The sequence below is a fragment of the Pipistrellus hanaki genome, assembly GCF_964339955.1.
Source record: "Pipistrellus hanaki genome assembly, chromosome: 14".
Taxonomy (NCBI): Eukaryota; Metazoa; Chordata; class Mammalia; order Chiroptera; family Vespertilionidae; genus Pipistrellus; species Pipistrellus hanaki.
In genome coordinates, this window is record NC_140516.1 from 46,602,247 (window position 1) to 46,620,848 (window position 18,602).

Below are 18,602 nucleotides of genomic sequence, written 5' to 3' on the forward strand. Positions count from 1 at the left end.
TATGGAAAGTGCTCAACCACACATGCAATAAATTCTGCATGAATTCAGGAAAGGGAGAGAAGAGGGTAGCCTCGGGTATTTTAAAAATGACCTTAGTAAAGAGGTGGGAAATGACAGGATTGAGATTGAGAGAGAAGAGGGCCTTGGATCTTTCAAAGCGATGTGTGTGTGTGTGTGTGTGTGTGTGTGTGTGTGTGTGTGTGAACAAAGACTCAAACAGGAAGGAGCCCAACCTGACCTGTCAGAGGCAGAGCTTAAAGCTGAAGGTTTGCTTTAGCTTAACTGCAGGGCTAGGACTGCCTCCTTTTATATGTATATAAAGTCCAGGCTATTGGGTGTACCGGGAAGTATTAAATCACAAAGTGGGCCTTTGCTATGGAAACAAAATTTCATGTTTGTCTTCTAGCCAGTTTACTAGGAACAGTGTGAGGTTTGCAGCTTGCAAAAGATTGAGAACTGTGGGTTTTTTGTTTTTGTTTTGTTTTTAACTTATCTAATCCTGATAGCATTGGCTTATACTTTTTTTTCCTTGTTTTAAAATTAATACACACGGTAATATGTATGTACTACAAACATGAAAACGCACCCTTTGTAGCAGACAGCCCTGTGAGTTTTGACAAACATACAGCTGTGTAACCACAACCACAATCAAGAGATCAAAGAGTTTCATGGCCCCCCCAAAAATTCCCCTGCACCCTTGCGAGGCATCCCTTCTCCCTCACCTCCAGCGCCGGGTAACCAGGGATCTATTTTCTGTCCCTACAATTTCACCTTCTCCGGGGTGTCATGCCGATGGCACGTAATTCAAAAACAAGTTTTTAAAAATTATTTTCCTAAATGAAAAAAGAGTTATCCATCCCAAAATGTCAGTAGTGCCATGGCCGAGAAACTCTGCATACGGGGTTTTCAGAGAGATTCACACAAGGGCCACCCTGACGACTCTGGGGGCTCTTCCTGGTATATTGCATTCCCACTAAATAAAACTGGACTTAAAAAACCATTTCCGGTTGACCTTGAACCTATTTATTTATTTATTTATTTATTTATTTATTTTACTGCCAGGATGCCCTGCGGGTCATAGATGCCTGCCCTCCACTTACTTCCCATGTTATGTAAGCTCTCCCTCAGGTTAAGACGTGCCCCCTGACGAACATACGTGCTTGACCTTCCTCTGACCTGAATAAATGTCAAGTCATTGAGGTTTTCCTCTGCGACCGAGTTCCTTTTAGGGGTGAGAGCTTGTATTATCAAATGGTGGCCCACAGCAAGCGGGGCTTGCATCGTAAATCCTTGAAAATGCTTACAATTTATGGCCAGAGAGGCAAGTCGCTCAGTCTCGCTGCCTCTCTGTTCCTCTGCCGTGAAACAGAGCATCGGGGGAGCTCTCCTGAGCTCACCCAGAAGACTGCTGGGTGCCACTGCTCTGCAGCAGCACAAGGAAATTGGCCACGCGCCATTTGTTGGCACCACGGGTATACGTTTATTTGAGTACATCTGCCTCCAGTCACCCAACAAGAAACATCATAAGGATAAGTCACAGATAAACAAGACCCATGATTTGCCTCCAAGAATTCAGCTTCCTTGAGGAAAAAAAAAAAAATAAGAACTTGGCTTCCTTTAAATATTTCTTATTTAAGGTTTATGAAATAAAATGAAATGAAATAAATACTCCTTATAGATTTGGGTCACTGTGAGAGTTGGGTTTTTGTGTAAGTTCAGAAGTTGAGCCATTTTCCAGTCTATGCAGGCAACAGTATAGTCTTAAACCATAACAAGACTAGACCGCCCAGTGCCTTGATGCCATCATTATCATCATCATCAAACACCTATTAAGCACCTGCTCTTTACAGGACCCATACAAAGAAATGTAAGATGCAGTTTATCTTCAGAGGGGCACAGAAAGGCATGAGACCACCGCCTCACAGCAGCAGAATGCTGCAATGAAAACTATATCTCACTTTTCTTACCACTAATACCAAGTAGTAACCCAATGCAACAGGCATTTATGCGCTGTCTGTCTGCCTCAGCACTGCCAGAGACTTAGGTAGGCATCAAAGAGGACTGAGATAGGGCAGCTTTCTTTCTGGAATCTGCCTTGGTTCCAGGAAAGACCAGAACGTCACCCTCAAATCATTAGCTGGCCATACAAAGACCCAACTGTCAGCTGGTTGAGGGGATGTTTCCCTGGAGCTGACACCTGCACCTAACAGGCCCTGGTGGGGGTGGAGGGGTAGAGGAGGGAAGAGAAACGGGGACATTTCACTGATGAAGTGACGGGGAGGGGAGCGCCACACAGTGCTTCTCAACCTGTCTGTGGTAAAGGATCATTTCTAAGTTTCCAGCACCCTGAAGGCCAGTGCGTCAGTGAAACACAATAAAAACGTGCTTTGTGTCATAACAATACCAAGTTATTATGTAAGCTTTTTTATTGATTTAGTAGAGAGAGAGAGGAAAGGAGAGAGAAAAACCTCAACTCTGGTGAGTATCCAACCCACAACCTTCATGTACCAGGATGATGCTCTAACCAACGGAGCTCCTTGGCCAGGGCCAACATTGTGTAAGCGTGTAAAGGCTTGATCCTAACCTCTATGGTTATCTCACTGCAGAGAATTAGAATAGCAAACACAAAAGAGAAATACCCCATGGACCAGCACTGGTTCACACACACCACACACTGGCAACGAGAAGAAAAGCGGAAAGAGGGTCCTTGGAGCTGAAGTGATCAATGGTGGATGGACCCACAATTCACATTGACGTCCCCCACCAAGTCTGGGCTTAACGCAAGTAAGAAACGGACACCATCAGAAGGACTCCTCATCCTCACACCCGAGTATATTTTCCTTCCCCCACATCTCTGTCCTGCTCAGGCAATGGGTGAGGGAAGAAACAAAGGCAGAAAAGAAAGGCAGGCCGAGGTGGGGCTCCGGAGCTGCTGACACCCATTCAGAAGGAATTGGCAAAGAGATGTATGTTCCCAGCCCCTCCCTCCCCTGTCCATTCTGGCCACCAGGCATGCACTGGGTCTGTGGACTCAGTGTGGTCACACCTCTGAGAGCCGAGATCTGTGGGTTTCAGCTTCTCACGGCTCCCCGATGAGTCACTGGGCAGTGCCCACCATGTAACATCACAGGTCAGGCCCCTCTCTCAAGACATTCCAGCCGCTGACCTACTGCCCAGTGGTTCCCTGATGCGTGTTTGGAGCTCATCGAAGCGTCCAGTGACTGCGATCAAAGAGTCCTCGCTCCCTTCCATCTCACCCGTGGCCCCCGCCCGCTGCAGTCACTAAGGTGGCCATGACTTTCCTTCCCTCTCAGTCTGGCCGACCGCAAACCAGTCACCGAGGGAAAGCATTTGATTTGAAGAGCCAGCGTGAACTGCCATTGTAATAAGTCTTCCAGAACTCAGGACGGAACTCGGTCACAAAATGAAATGCCTGCTGCCAAAGGACAGGGGTAAGGGGTCACGATTCTTAACTTCAGGGCCAGCAGCGTCTGGATCCCAACAGCCGAGAAAGAAATGAGAAAATTCCTCGGTCTTGGAGCTTGCGTGGATGGTGCTGAGCCTTAGCAACAGAGAGACACTGAGAATCGAGCCATCCCTCAAACTGCTCGCGCGAAAGGCTATGAAATCTCATCAGACTTAAGTCACTGGATGCAGCAATGTTTCGAGGGATGGTGGCAGCGTTGCATCTTTTTTCCTCTTAATTACTCGAAGAGATGGGACATTCATTGGACCCAGAAACAAAGTTGTCCGACAGGGAGACCAAACTTGGAGCTTTCTGACACTTGGGCATAAAACTCGCAGTAAACAGCATTAAAGTTGAATGACATTATTTTGAGAAACAGTTCCTGGAACTGCCTCTCAGCTGTTCTTTCCACCTTCACTCTCTTCCGACTTCCATCCACCCTGCATAGTAAATCAACCTCCCTAAAATACTCCTCTTGGTTCCCTCGTGGGCTCATGAATCTGCAGGGGCCACCAACAGCGTGTGTCCGGGAGCCAGTGCCTTGCAGAGGCGAGAAATCTCAGCCTTTCCATCCAGGCTCCTTGTTTGCAGAGTGGTGAAGTGGAGGGCCAGCCAAGGTGACTTATTCATGGCTCCTCAGCGAGGGGTGGACAGAATGAGAACTAGCACTTCAGATCCAGAGCAGGGTTGTTTTGTTTGATTTTTTGTTTGTTTGTTTTGGTTTGGTTTGGTTTGGGGTTTTTTTTTTTTGTTTGTTTTTGTGTGTGTGTGTGTGTGTGTGTGTGTGTGTTTGCCTCAGTTCCTCTGATGAGCTTTCACAGCACAATTTGACCCCACATTTCTGTAGAGCATCGTTTCTCAGCCCAAGTGCCCAGCTCTGCCTCACTGCTATGCACAGACCTTCCCCTTCGCTTAGGCTGGACCTTCAGCCCAAAGGCCCTCACCTCCCTCCCGGGCCATCCTACAATGCTTCTCCAGGAAGCCCAGCCCAAGGACTCTCCTGCACACTGGCTACCCCTGGTGCTTTAGCTTCCATCACATACCACTTTGCTCAGGAGGTGGCTCTTGGGTCTCCTTAATAAGCCTCTTACAGAAGAGGAAGTGAGAGTGGAAGGCATCTAGAAGCCACCCAGTTGGACCCCAGGAAATCGCCCAAAAGGAGGCAAAGAAGACCCATCTCTAAGTCACCACTTCCAAGTTAGACAATTCTATTTGTCAGGAAGTCTCCCTCCCCGTAACCTCCAGCGCGTTTGGTACTCTATCCATTCTCCAGGATGACACAGAACAAACCGAGTCCCTCTTCCCTGCGGCATCGTTTCTGACAACGGTGCTGCCTCCCCTCCTCGCTGGGCTCTGTCCCTTCCCCGCGAGTCTCAATTCCAGTCCAAATAATCCCCTTCAATTCCTTCTGCTCATGATGCACAGCCAAAAATCTCTGAACACGACACCAAAACAAATTAAACATCAGACTGTAGTCTGCTGAAGGCCAAACAGAGTGGCCCACTCACCTCCTTTGTTCTAAGTACCACACCTCTACCAATATGTCCTCCGACCTCACTAGCTTTCTGAAGGCCGTACACTGTTGATCGCGGTGAGCTTGTTAAAATCGAGCTTTATCATCAGAGCACATCTTCCCTTTTTCCTATAAATGCAGTTAGATTTCCCCCCCCCCCACCAGAATGTTGCATTTATTCTTGTTAAAACAATCCCTCCCTTCTTTCATTAAACAAGTCGTACGGAATTCCTTGGCATCCTTGAGGAACAAAGAAGAATCAGACACTGGTCCCTCATCAGAAAGTGCTGAAGGAGGTAAGGCAAGACCCCATAAATAACTTTATTCTAAGATAAACATGAGTGTGCTTTCAATGAATTTTAGCTAGGGAACCATGGACGATGAGAGAAGGAGACATTTCTACAAGAGATCCTCATTCCTCCCAAACTTCAGCAATTCAGTCTCTTTTTGCTTCTATTTCCCCTCTTCTATACCCCAACCCTTTTTGAGATGATATTTATTATATTCCACTTGCCCCATAATCTCTTTTTTATTTTCCCTCTGGGTTCTGGGAGAATGTCTCCATCTGATCACCAATTCCCATTTCTGTGCTAGCCAAGGGCCTCCATCGGGGCTTGCGATTTGGCAATCACTTCTTTCATCCCGGGCTGTGCCTGTTCAGGACTGTTTTCACCATTTCCCCAGCCCAGTGTCCTCCTGGGTCTCACTAAGAACACCAATCGGACCTTTTTCTTTCTTTCTTTTTTTTTTTTTTTTTTGCACTGAGTTTGTTTCATCATTTATTCTACATTTTTGCTGTGTTCCTCTGACGGGTTCCCTTCTGTCGAGCTGTGGATCCTCTGTGACTCATGCATTCTGCCTGAGCCGAGGCTCTAGAGAGAGACGGATGAGCTGTCGGGAGTGGAGGTATGATCTGTCAAAACGATGGGGCCACCTGTTTGAATTTTCACACCAGTAGAGAGGTTCACTCCAGTTTCACTTTGCTCAGTCAGAGGCCCAGCTGCTCCAGCAGACAGTGTGGTGAGGGACGGGGAGATAAGAAGGGACAGGCAGCACCACGTGGTTAGCAAGCAGCCCCAGGCCCTTCATTCTGCTGGCACCGCTGTCCACTCCGTGTGCGGGCACTAGAAACAACTGCTCCCCAAAGATTCCAGAGAGCTGGCAACATCTCAGTTTTCCTCTCCCTTCCTGGCCCCACAGCACCCTCCCCACAGGCACCCTCTCTCCAGCCCTGACCCGTGGATTCGGTGGCTGTTGGTGAGGGTCTAAGCCTCATCCGTTCCCCAGGGAAGCGGTTCCTTTCTCTCTCTCTCTGTGTGTGTGTGTGTGTGTGTGTGTGTGTGTGTGTGTGTGAGATAGATGCGGGAAGTCATTTACAGAATTCCTCTTAGGGAGAGCACTGGGTCTGGATGCGAGTCCAAAGACATATCCCTGTTACTAAAGGCGATTGCTCAACAGTGAACCACGCGACAGGGATAGGAATTTGTTTTGATCCTGAGAGGTAGTGGGGGGAGGGGAGGGAGGAGAACCAGAAGTCATAGAGATGGCAGAAACCCATGCACGGTACCAAGGCACCAGCCCCGTGACCTTCCTTCACCTCTTCAGTTAAGGCAGAGTTTCTCAATGTCAACACTATTGATGTTTGGGGCGGGATAGTTTTATATGGGTTTTTTGTGTTGGTTGTTTTGTTGTTTTTATTCTTGTTTTTTGGCTGTGGAGGGCAGTCCTATGCACTGCACCATCCATGATCTTTTTTTTTTTTTTTAATTTTTATTGATTTCAGAAAGGAAGAGAGAGGAAGAGAAAAGGAAGTGGAGGGTGAGAGAGAAAGAGGGAGGAAGAAATAGAAACACCAATGGTGAGAGAGAATCATTGATCAGCTGCCTCCTGCACGCCCCCAACTGGGGATCAAGCCCGCAACCCTAGGCATGTGCCCTGACTGGAATCGAACCGTCACTGGTTCATGCGTTGACGCTCAACCACTGAGCCACGCCTGTCTGACACAGCATCCCTGCTCTTTACCCATAGATGCCACGAGCACCCCTCCTCCCTTTGGGACAATCAAAATGTCTCCAGATGCTGCCAATGCCCCCGAGGTAAGACAACTAAACACCCACGTGCTGGTCTAAGTGAATTATATGTAAAAAGCATCTAAGGGTTTGCGTTTTCAGCCAAGCTGCTATGGACCAGGCTGGGGCCATGTGAGGGCCTGAGGCAGAAGGGATCAAGAGAACATAAACCCTAGGGATTTGCAGATAGAGTGGGTCCTGCTTTGAAGTTTTACTGGCCGCGGTGTCTGGGGGCAGGGAGTCTGCCTGCGTCCGCAGTATCTCTCCCTGTAATCTGCTCAGGTCTGAGCTGTAAACAGAGAGATGCCTCCGTGTTCCTGGCTGGTGGCCATCTGTCTCCCTTCGTTTCCAGCTCTGACCCAGGCTGTCCCCACTTTTCCTGTGGGAATCTGGGCACAGGGTTGGCACCATCCCACCCAGAAGTTGTCCTGTTAACCAGGTCTGCATACCAGTCTCGTGTTTGCTCCTGACAGAGGCACCAGCGGGCATTTACACTGACCTAAATGATGTGTCAGTAAGACGGGCATCGTGGGACTTCAGGACAATTTGTTTTTTAAATATATTTTATTGATTTTTTACAGAGAGGGACAGAGAACTAGAAACATCAATGAGAGAGAACCATCAATCAGCCGCCTCCTGCACGCTCCCCACAGGGGATGTGCCCACAACCAAGGTACATGCCCTTGACCGGAATCAAACCCGGGACCCTTCGGTCCATAGGCTGATGCTCTATCCACTGAGCCAAACCGGTTTTGGCTTCAGGACAATTTTTTTTTTTCCAGGTTCAAGCAAAGCAATATTTTTTTGGGTGGTTTCCTTCGAGATAGATGTGTCCTAAAAACTGGGGTGGCCGCTGCCTGTTTTGGTTTAGGCTTGTCAATGCTTCGTTCCCAGGGATGCGGGCCCTGTCTATGTCCTACCTTCTCTCAGGGAAGCATTGGAACCGGTTTGTACCACATGGGGCCCACCTACTTGTGTTTGATAAGAGCCAAGATCCTTAGAATCTCCCCCAAATCACTCCCTTCTCTCCTCTGCTTGGTGTCTATTCTCTACCAGATTTCTAGACTCATGGTCGGCAAATGGCAGCTCACAAGCCACTTGTGGCTCTTTGGCCCCTTGAGTGTGACTCTTCCACAAAATGCCACAGCCTGGGCGAGTCTATTTTTTTTTTAATATATAGTTTATTGATATTTTACAGAGAGGAAGAGAGAGTGAGTGTTAAAAACATGGATGAGAGAGGATCATCGAACCCGGGACCCTTCAGTCCGCAGGCCAACACTCTATCCACAGAGTCAAACCCGTTTTGGCAAGGGCGAGTCTATTTTGAAGAAGTGGCGTTGGAAGAAGTTTAAGTTTAAAAAATTTGGCTCTTGCCGAAACCAGTTTGGCTCAGTGCATAGAGCGTCCGTCCTGTGGGCTGAAAGGTCCCAGGTTTGATTCCGGTCAAGGGCATGTACCTTGGTTGCGGGCACATCCCCGGTAGGGGTGTGCAGGAGGCAGCTGGTCGGATGTTTCTCTCTCATCATTGTTTCTAGCTCTCTATTCCTCTCCCTTCCTCTCTGTAAAAAATCACTAAAATATATTTTAAAAATAAATTAATTAATTAATGAAAAATGTGGCTCTCAAATTTCAATCGTTGAACTGTTGATATTTGGCTCTGCTGACTAATGAGTTTGCTAACCACTGTCCTAGACATTCATTCAAATCAAATTAGCATGATGAGGGGCTGGAGCAGACTGAATAGGACTTGGAAACCATGACTGCACCATTTATTGAGGGATTTCCTACTTTAGGGAATTCATCAAACAGGAAAATACCATTTTAAAGATGAATAAACTGAGCTCCAGAGAGGTCAGGTAACTTGACTGTTGTCCCAGTGTTAGTGGCCAAGGATCTGACTGCGAACTAACCCTTTCTCTCTGATACCGTACATGCCAGGAAAGAGGCGAGTACCGGTTACAATTTTATGGGTTTCGGTCACCGTTCTCATACCTTTATGGAGAGTTTGCTTTATAAATAATGGGATTGTTATTTTCAAAATTCTGCCCTTCGGACAGATTCCTGGAGATGGAATTTGGGCCCAAAGGTAATGAACTTATTTCCAAGGCTCATGGTACATACAGCCCACGTCCCTTAACATAAAACCAAACAAAACTGCTCTCTGACAGGTGAACTATGCTGTCTTCTCATTTTATTGTGTGTTCTCTCTTTATCTCTAACGTTGAATATGCTTTCACATTTATTGGGTGTCTGCACTCTGGTTCAACCCTTTGTCTATTTAATCAGGGAACTTTTTTCTCAGTGTTATATAAAGTTTGCTTGTAAAGTAAGGTTATTCACTCTTTATCATAGTGTTAAAATATTTTCGCCAGTTTGTCACCTGCCTCTTTATTGTTTATTGTTTCTTTAGACATATAATCATTTCTTTTATTTTGTTGAAAAAGCTCATTCTTTTTCCTAATAATTTATTCTATTGGTACTTAGAAAGTGCTCAATTCTGATGTTTTCCTTTGTTTTCAGGGGGCTTTGTGTTTGACTTCTATGCTAATCCGCATGTAATATGTTTCTGTGTGTGTGTGTGTGTGTGTGTGTGTGTTGTTTTTTGTTAACCCTCACTGAGAGTGGGAGAGAGAGAGAGAGAAAGAGAGAGAGAGAGAGAGAGAGAGAGAGAGAGAGAGAGAGAGAGAGAGAAATATCAATGTGAAATATCAATGTGATACCCTAAGCAGGGCCAGGGATCAAACCTGCAACCCCTCAGTCCGAAGGCCAATGCTCTAACCACTGAGCAAAACCAGCTAGGGAAGTCACATGCTTTACTACATCAGATAAGATTCTATCTTCAACCATTTACAAATAACCGATGTTTCCATCACTTTTTGAATAATCCAGATCTTCCCTCATTGTTCCTTTGGGATCTATTAAGTGTTAACTGGTTTGCAGTCTCTTAAGTTACTGATTTGGTTCTGTCTGTCCATTTAACAATTTTTATGCCCAGAGCATCATGTTTTGTTTGTTTGCTTGTTTGTTTTAAATATATTTTATTGAATTTTTAGAGAGGAAGAGAGAGGGATAGAAAGCTAGAAACATCAATGAGAGAGAAACATCAATCAGCTGCCTCTTGCACACCCCCTACTGAGGATGTGCCCGCAACCAAGGTACATGCCCTTGACCGGAATCAAACCTGGAGCCTTTCAGTCCGCAGGCCGACGCTCTATCCACTGAGCCAAACCGGCTTCGGCACAGAGCATCATGTTTTAAAGTAGCTTTCCGACCTTCTTAAATATTTAAGGCCCTTTCCTCTCCGCATCATCCTTTCCCAACACCTTCTGAGCTCTGTTGCATGCTTATTTTACCAAAGGAACTTTCATCATTTTGTCATCATGTCATTTTTCTCCAAGAGAAGCAAATATGATTTCCATGAAGGTTGGTTAGGTTAGCTACCTACAATTTTCTCACCCTGACTCTGGGCTCATTAGCCCCCTTTGTTTTTGCCTAGAATCCCCTTCCCTCCTCACCCACCTCATCAGCCAGGTAACTCTGACCACTGGTTCAATCGCTCGGTTCTTCATCTGTCTGTCCCATGTCACCCTGCCCCTGCTTCCACCCCCTCAAAACCAGAAGAGTCTCAGGAGCAGAGGCAGAATTTTACCCTCACCCTCTGCCCAGCAGTCCTCCTCCTAGCAAAAGGGGTAGAATAAAAGAAAAGGCTCAAACAGAGCCAGGTGGAGGCGGATGTGGGAGGTGAGTGTCAGCCTTGATCTTGAGGGGGCCTCAGGGTGCTTAGCTGGGCCTCCTGAACTCAGAACACTCCCACCCCTTCCTACTCTCCTGGTTCTTTCAAAACACTTCCGTCCCCTCTGCTCCTCTCTGACCTTCAGGAATGCGTCCACACAGCCCACAGGGAAGGGCTATTATGAGATGATTGCTGTTAAGGACCCAAGTCAGAACCTCAAGAAACTAAATTTTAATTTCAACAGCACAACGTGTGAATAAACATTGCCATGCTTTATGGCTCTAAATCTGCTGCTAAATTCCTTGCTTCTCCACGCATCAGAAGCCCCATAAACAATGTCTGCAGTGTGCCAATAGCTACTTGGACTGTCATTTTAGATATTCCGAATGATTCATAGCCTTTCTGCTCGGCCCAACCACAGGAGGACTTTCTCTGTCTAAAGCGTTCATCCTGAACATCCACAACTCTCTCGGCCATCAGAAGTGCTTGGGAGGATGAGAGATCCCTGCGGGAACCCCTGGAGCTGGAACAGGTGTCACAGCATGACGGAGGCAGCATCCTACTAGACGGTGAACAGGAACCCTGAGCTGGGGGCTCCCTGCTTGTCTTGAGACCTGTCCTCACGCAGCTTCCAATTTCAAAGGTGCAGGGAAGGTCTTGCTCTTGAAAGGGGATGGCTGTCTCACTGGGGACGCTTTGGACTTGAAACAGAAGGCAAGCCAACTTCCTCCTTAATTAAATTACACCCTCAGCCAAAGAGGCTTAATTTGTCCTGGGTAAACAGTTACCACCCCTTCTCAATGGCACTCGCACGCTGCAGTACAAAAGCAGAGGTAGGATGGTCCCTCGTACGTGTGTAGGCGTGTGAAGTTTTCAAATCTGTACCCAGATTTCGTGCACAGGCTACCTGCCCCGTGCTCTGGCCCTATATTTAGGCAGAGGAGCCAGGCTCTGCCCAAGCGGTAAGACTGAGAACGCTGCTTACATTTCTCACCCAAGCCCACACGCCCACACCCAACTGTCACAGAGCCCGAAATTCCTACCATCAGAGCTGCTACTTTCGGTTGAGGGCCTCAAGAAAACCATTGCGCAAATGTAAATATAATAAGCAAGAAGTGTTCTATGCCACTCGGTTGCAAAGTAGCATTACCCTTCTTCATGTTGCTATTGCAAATTTTAAAAAGTGCCGGGTGGCTTATAAAGAACCGAGGAGGGACATGGAAATAGGACCTTCGCAGAGGTGAGACGGGGCGGGCACCACCTTCTCCAAGTGAGGACAGCTGACAGGAGCCACGATGTCACGTGGCTATCACAGGCTCTCTGATGTGATGTGGTAAAACCCTGTCTTTTTCTCCTCAGAATCCCATATCCCCAGCCTGATTCTGACAGAAAAATATCTGACCAACCCAGTTTGGGAGGCATTCTACAGGAGAGCTGGCCAGTACTCCTTTTTTTTTTTTTTTTTTAATATGTTTTATTGATTTTTTTTACAGAGAGGAAGGGAGAGGGATAGAAAGTCAGAAACATCAATGAGAGAGAAACATCGATCAGCTGCCTCATGCACACCCCCTACTGGGGATGTGCCCGCAACCAAGGTACATGCCTTTGACCGGAATCGAACCTGGGACCTTTCAGTCTGCAGGCCGACACTCTATCCACTGAGCCAAACCGGTTAGGGTTGGGCAGTACTCTTTAAGAATGTCAAGGTCATGAAAAACTAGGGAAGACTTAGAACCTGTCACAGCATAGAGGGTCCTGGGGAGACATGATGGTTAAATGCAGGATCTCCCTGGGGGAAATCCTGAAACAGAAAGAGGACACGAATGGAAAGACTGGTGACATCCACGTAAAGTTTGGAGTTTAGTTAATATAACGTACTCGTGAAGGTCTCTCAGTTTAGAAAACTCAGAAATGGACCATGGAGATATAACATGTTCACAATGGGGCAAATTGGATAAGGGCCCCTAGCTCGTTGCTCAGTGGTTAGAGCTTCATCCCAGGGACTGAAAGGTTGAGCCTCCTTCCATCTGGCCAGCCTTGGCTCCTCCCTTGGCAGAAGAAGAGAAAAAAATGTCTCCCATTTTTTCCTGATGAGCTCACAGCCGAGCAAAAAAGGGGCATAGTTCATCCTCAAGCGGGTTACTCCATCACCTTAGATGTTCAAAACACGGCCTTGCATCACTGCCACATGGAGGGTGACACATTACACAGATCCCGGGAAGAAGTGGCGCCAGGCCCTGTACCGCCCACCCACCCCCAAGAGGGTGGTGGAGAAGAACGGAAGGGTGGAAGAGTCCTTTCCATAATGGTCAGCCAGGGGCCCTGTCCAGGGTGTCAATGGGAACAGCCAAGAGAGGGTAGTATGGGCCCTTCACTAATCGTGGGACTCCAAGGTGACCACTGCATAAACACAAGGTTCACTGTCCCTGAAGGAAAAGAGCCTAGCAATAATTGTGAGAACTAACTTTCTTCTTTTCCTTCCTTCCTTCCTTCACCTGAGGATATTTTCTTCCATTGATTTTTTTTTTTTAAGAGAGAATGAAAGGGAGGAGGAGAGAGAGAGAGAGAAACACCTGTGTGAGAGTCACATCAACTGCCTCCCTCATGCGCCCCACTGAAGCCTGCAATGGAGGTACGTGCCCTTGAACCCTCAAACCCGAGACCTTTTTGTCTGTGGGCTGATGTTCTAACCATTGAGCAACCGACTGGGGGAGAATTTTCTTTCCTGATATGAGTCTACACTATCCTGTTCCCTTGAGGCATAGTTCAAGGTGCCACCACTTTGCTCTTGGATACCCAAGAAGGTTGTATCTCTCTTGCCCACACCCCCAATACCTCTTTTGGAGATAGGAGTGACCTTGCTCTAACAGGTCAAGGAGTCAAAGAATCCGAGGTGCCAGTCATGCCCACGGCAGAGTTGGGAACAAGGAGACGCAGCCTAGAGGACTCAGTTACCTTGGGGTCTGGACCACCTGCTTACACATCACTGACCAACAAGCTGAAGCGCTAGGTGCCACTCCAGACAGAAGACTGGCCTGGGCACCAGCAGCTGGGTAGTGTTGGGGAGCATGAGCCCCTTCCATTGGGCACAGTTGGGTTTCCCAAAAGAGGTTGAAGGGAACTCACACAGGGATCTTTAGAGAAGAAAAAACGAGCTGAGGGCTGGAGGAGTCTGGCTAGAAGGGTGGCCACTTCCGCCAGCTAATAGAGGGCCCATGTGTTCGTCCAGTGTGAGGAGCGGTGACAGGGCAAGCATGGTCTCTTTGCGGGAGAGAAGGCAGCAGAGCATCGCCGGGCACAGGTCTAGCACTGATTTCAGGGGCTGTTGCTGGTTGCAGAGCCTCCTAGCTTCACTCTGCAGCCCTCCCGGGATTCTGGAAGCCATCTAATACACTCTGTAAGCTCCTTTCTGCTTTAAGGGAACGGACTTGGGCTCTGTGATTTGCCATTAAGAAGCCTGATTGAGCCCCAGCCGTCATGGTTCAATGGATGAGCATCGACCTATGAACCAGGAGATCACAGTTCAATTCCTGGTTGACACATGTGCCTGGGTTGTAGGCTTGATCCCCAGTGTGGGTGTGCAGGAGGCAGCCCATCAACGATTCTCTCTCATCATTGATATTTCTATCTCTCTCTTCCTCTCCAAAATAAATATATATTTAAAAAGAAAAAAAAGAAGCCTGATTGACACACGCTAACGACGTTTATTTTAAAGGTTCATTGATAAATGTCACATGGGAATGGTTCCCCAGAGCCTGGAAACAGGGAACTGAATGGGGTAACAGAATCGGGCTGCTGCTTAGTAAGAGACCAAAAATGTGTTTTTGTTTCCTCCTTTCAGAATGCATATTAAATAGCTTGCTCTTACATTACTGCTGAGCCTCCCAGCCTCAAAAACCACCAGTAAGCACACAGGCTCGTGAATTAAATGTAACTGCCTCTGCTGGGTTCGGCCTGCGGTTTTCCTCCCGGAATGAAGTGTTAAGAACAGGGGAGGGGATCCGCTCTGTCCTGTGTTTCGGCTGATGTTTTTAAGCAAGGATCTAAGGCTGTTGGATGTGTTTGGCTTCCTCATTCCAACTTGCAGCCCCGTTTTGGAACTAAAGCAAGACTGCTGTCCAACAGGGAGGAGTTCCTGAGCCACAACGCAGTCCTTTGGTCCCAGGTAAAACGTGAAATTCCAGAGGTCTCCTCTTCGCATCCGAGTGTGCTTGCTGCGTGTGACAAACTGGACTTCCCTGGTGCACTTCTTGGTTTCCTTCCTGTCTTAGGAAGGCAAATCTCTGTTGCAATGATTGCAGCATCCGCCAGTGGCTGTGGACTTCTCACTTCTTCTTGGCACTGCTGTGCAGGAGACGGCAGCTCAGGACTCAGCACCAGGAAGAAACCAAGATGCCACCACTTTGCTTTGGATACCCAAGGAGGTTGTATCCATCTTGCCCGTCTCGCCCACACCCCATTGTATGACATAGAACCCAAAAAAGAAAGGGTTCCCATGGCTGAGAGGGGAGATGTGGGTATTATACTCCCCGTTCAGCTCTGAAGTTTCCGAATTCAAGAGAGATCAAAGGTCCATGATGGTATCACTTTACTCTTTATGAGCTAAGGGTCCTCTCCAGCACCGCATGGAGAGCCTGTGGTTTTCCTGCACAGTTTCTTTATGCAGGACAGGTACACACTTTTCTAGTGTGTGTGTGTGTGTGTGTGTGTGTGTGTAATGGGTTCTTTCAGAGAACCCAGATTTGCCTCACTCTATCACAGGATTTTTCCTTTCTTTCTTTCTTTCTTTCTTTCTTTCTTTCTTTCTTTCTTTCTTTCTTTCTTCCTTCCTTCCTTCCTTCCTTCCTTCCTTCCTTCCTTTCTTTCTTTCTTTCTTTCTTTCTTTCTTTCTTTCTTTCTTTCTTTCTTTCTTCTTTAGAGAGAGAAAAAGGGAAAGGGAGGGAGGGGAGAGAGAGAAATATCCATAAGAGAGAAACATCGGCCAGCTGCCTCCTGCACTCCCCCTACTGGAGATCAAGCCCACAACCCAGGCATGCATCCTGACCAGGGATTCAAACTGTGACCTCCTAGTGCACGGAATGACATCCATCCACTGAGCCATGCCAACTGGGCAAAATAATAATAATAATAATAACAACAACAACAACAACAATATTTTGGCAGAATTTTAGTAATTAGTTTATTTGTGCCATGAGATGAAAAAGGTTGAAAATCGCTGTCCTATCAGATATTCAGTCTCTAAGAATGAAAAAACCTGAAAATTTCCCCCCAGCCAGAGTGACCCCAATTCCAAACCCAGAATGACCTCCACGTTCATCTGAAACCTGCAGTCCCTAGCAGCCTTCTGTGACCGAGGAAGGAAGAAGCAGGGGGAAGTTGTTGAAGGCAAGAGACATTTTTGGCGAAGCTCCCTGTAAGCTGTGAGAAGTGAGAAGTCCACAGTCACTAGCGAGACAAAAGTCAGAGTCTTCTTCTGCCTAGTGAAGTTTCCCACTGAATTCATCCGGCCAGCTTGCCATTTCGCATCTTCTGCAGGCCATGGGTCACCCCAGCCCGGCATTGAGCCAGGTGGGTGTGGAGTCAGTGGTGGTAGGTAAAGAAATGGACTGATGATTTGCAACATCACTCTGGGCTCAAACTCTTAAGAAGGCATGATAGCCAGGAGCACCTTTGCAAATTCACCTTTTCATGGGGAACCTCCTCTCCACCCGTTGAGTGTATAACAGAACTGTGACCTTCACACAGGCCCAGAGGCACATTGTCCTAAGCTGCCCTCCCACCCTGCAGGATGGCAACTTGCCTTTGTAAGCATTTGACCCTCTCCAAAGTCCCTTTCTTACTTTTATCCAGGGGTCCTCAAACTTTTTAAAGTGGGGGCCAGATCACGGTCCCTTAGAGAGCTGGAGGGCCGGACTATATGAACTACTAATCCCTACTGTAACACCTTGGCTGCGCTCACTGTCCAAAAAACCTGGCGGGCAGGATCAGACTCCCCTGGGGGCTGCATGTGGCCCGAGGGCCGTAGTTTGAAGACCCCTGCATCTCATCTGAGATTAAAAGCCAGAAAGGAGAGCAAGTTTTATTCTAGTTTTACCAAGAAGTGTTATGGGGTGAGTTATGTCCCCTAATGTTGAAGCTCTAATACCCAAGACCTCAGAATGTGACTGTATTTGAAGAGAGGGCATTAGAGTGATCCTAATCTAATATGATAGGTGTTCTTTTAAGAAGAAGATATATATATATATATATATATATATGAGAGAGAGAGAGAGAGAGATCAGTCAGATGCACACACAGGGGTGATCATGTGAGGACACGGCAAGAAGGTGGCCATCTGCAAGCCAAGGAGAGAGGCCTCGAGGGGGCAGAGAGGGGGGAACTACCACCAACACCTTGACCTTTGACCTTTAGCCTCCAGAGACAATACATTCCTGTCACTTAAGCCATCCGGTCTGTGGAATTTTTCTATGGCAGCCCTAGCAAACCAATACAGGCTCAAAGGGGCAGAGAACTGTAGTTCACAGGCCCCAAAGTCCTTTATCAAGTAAAACAAAGTGCTTAGCTGGGAGACCCCGGCCTCATTACCATTCATTGTCCCGGGTCTCTGATCCACTCACCACTTCATCACAGTTTAATTGCCCGAGAGATTATACACACACAGACACAAACTAGAATGTTCCTCTCGTTTCAGGGGGCTTTGGGTTCACCTAGGATTTACAGCAAAATATTCCCTCGATCCTCGGCAGCACTGGAGAGCAAGCCAGGGTCCCCCAGCCCCACCGGTAAAAAGCTAGCACGTCCCTTCTTCGCCGTCCTTATTGTCCCAATATTCACGTTTCTTAGGTGAGCAGCACACAGGGAATGATAAAGATGGTGAGAAAAATTAGACTTTTCCGGGAGACCTGATTCTGATGAAAACAGACTTGTTTCCTTTAGGGGGTAATAGGGTGCACTGCCCTCCCTCACCCCCCACCCTCCCATGGGCTGACCTCTGCCCAAGCCAGAAGGGGCTGCTCACTCAGAATGCCTCCCGGACTGGACTCCCTCCGGAGGGCGCTCTGAGTGGTTGGAGCAGTGTTTTCTGCTTTGCATCCTGAAACGGAACCGAAACTTGGGCGTGAGCACTGTTTTGCATTATGGCCCATTTCCCCTTTGCCTCCTGCCCCGGGAGGGACAGTCCCCGCTGGGCCTGACCTCTGGGGGAACGTCCCAAAGCCCCGGGAACGGGCAGCCTGGGCCCTGAAGCCCTGGTGGCCCGGGAGCCAGGTGCTATTCTGGGCGGAGCACTCCCCCTGCCGAGAGCGCTGGGGAAGCATTTGTCAGCGCTGAGCAGGGAGGGGGCGGGAGGACGGCTGACTTTCCCAGCAGGCGGCAGCGATCAGGCACTACCTGGCCAAAATAGTAACTGCTGGGAGTGACAATGACAGAACCCATGCGCAGCCACAGCTGGGAGGTCACATTCTGGTTCCCCAGCCCAGCTCTGGCTAAGGACCGCCCCGGCTGAGGACGCCACACCCAGACCAGCTCCAAGAGGGAGACCCGACTGTGCCTGCGAATGTGAGTTCCTGTTCATCCATTTAAGTGCTCTCAGCTGGGGTCATTAAACACATTCCGCATGCCTTCATCATCATCATCATCATCATTATCATCATCATCATCATCACCGTAGTAGTTTTCTGGAATGATCATTAGATCCTTATGAGCATTCCAACGGTGCCCATACAGGCAGGCCTCACCTCCGTGACCTTCAGTGCAAGTGGAGGAGTCCGTGTCCCACCCAGACTGGGCCTGGGGGCTTGGCGGGCAGTGAGTGTTGCATGT

General features: G+C 48.0%; 1 long non-coding RNA gene across 1 annotated transcript; it reads left to right on the forward strand.

Moving 5' to 3' along the window:
- The first annotated feature begins 5,221 nt into the window (after positions 1-5,221).
- On the forward strand, positions 5,222-14,739 carry LOC311632633. The gene is made up of 3 exons (XR_014796819.1): positions 5,222-5,275; positions 7,008-7,075; positions 14,623-14,739. It is a non-coding gene; the product is annotated as an uncharacterized lncRNA (long non-coding RNA).
- The last annotated feature ends 3,863 nt before the right edge of the window (positions 14,740-18,602 follow it).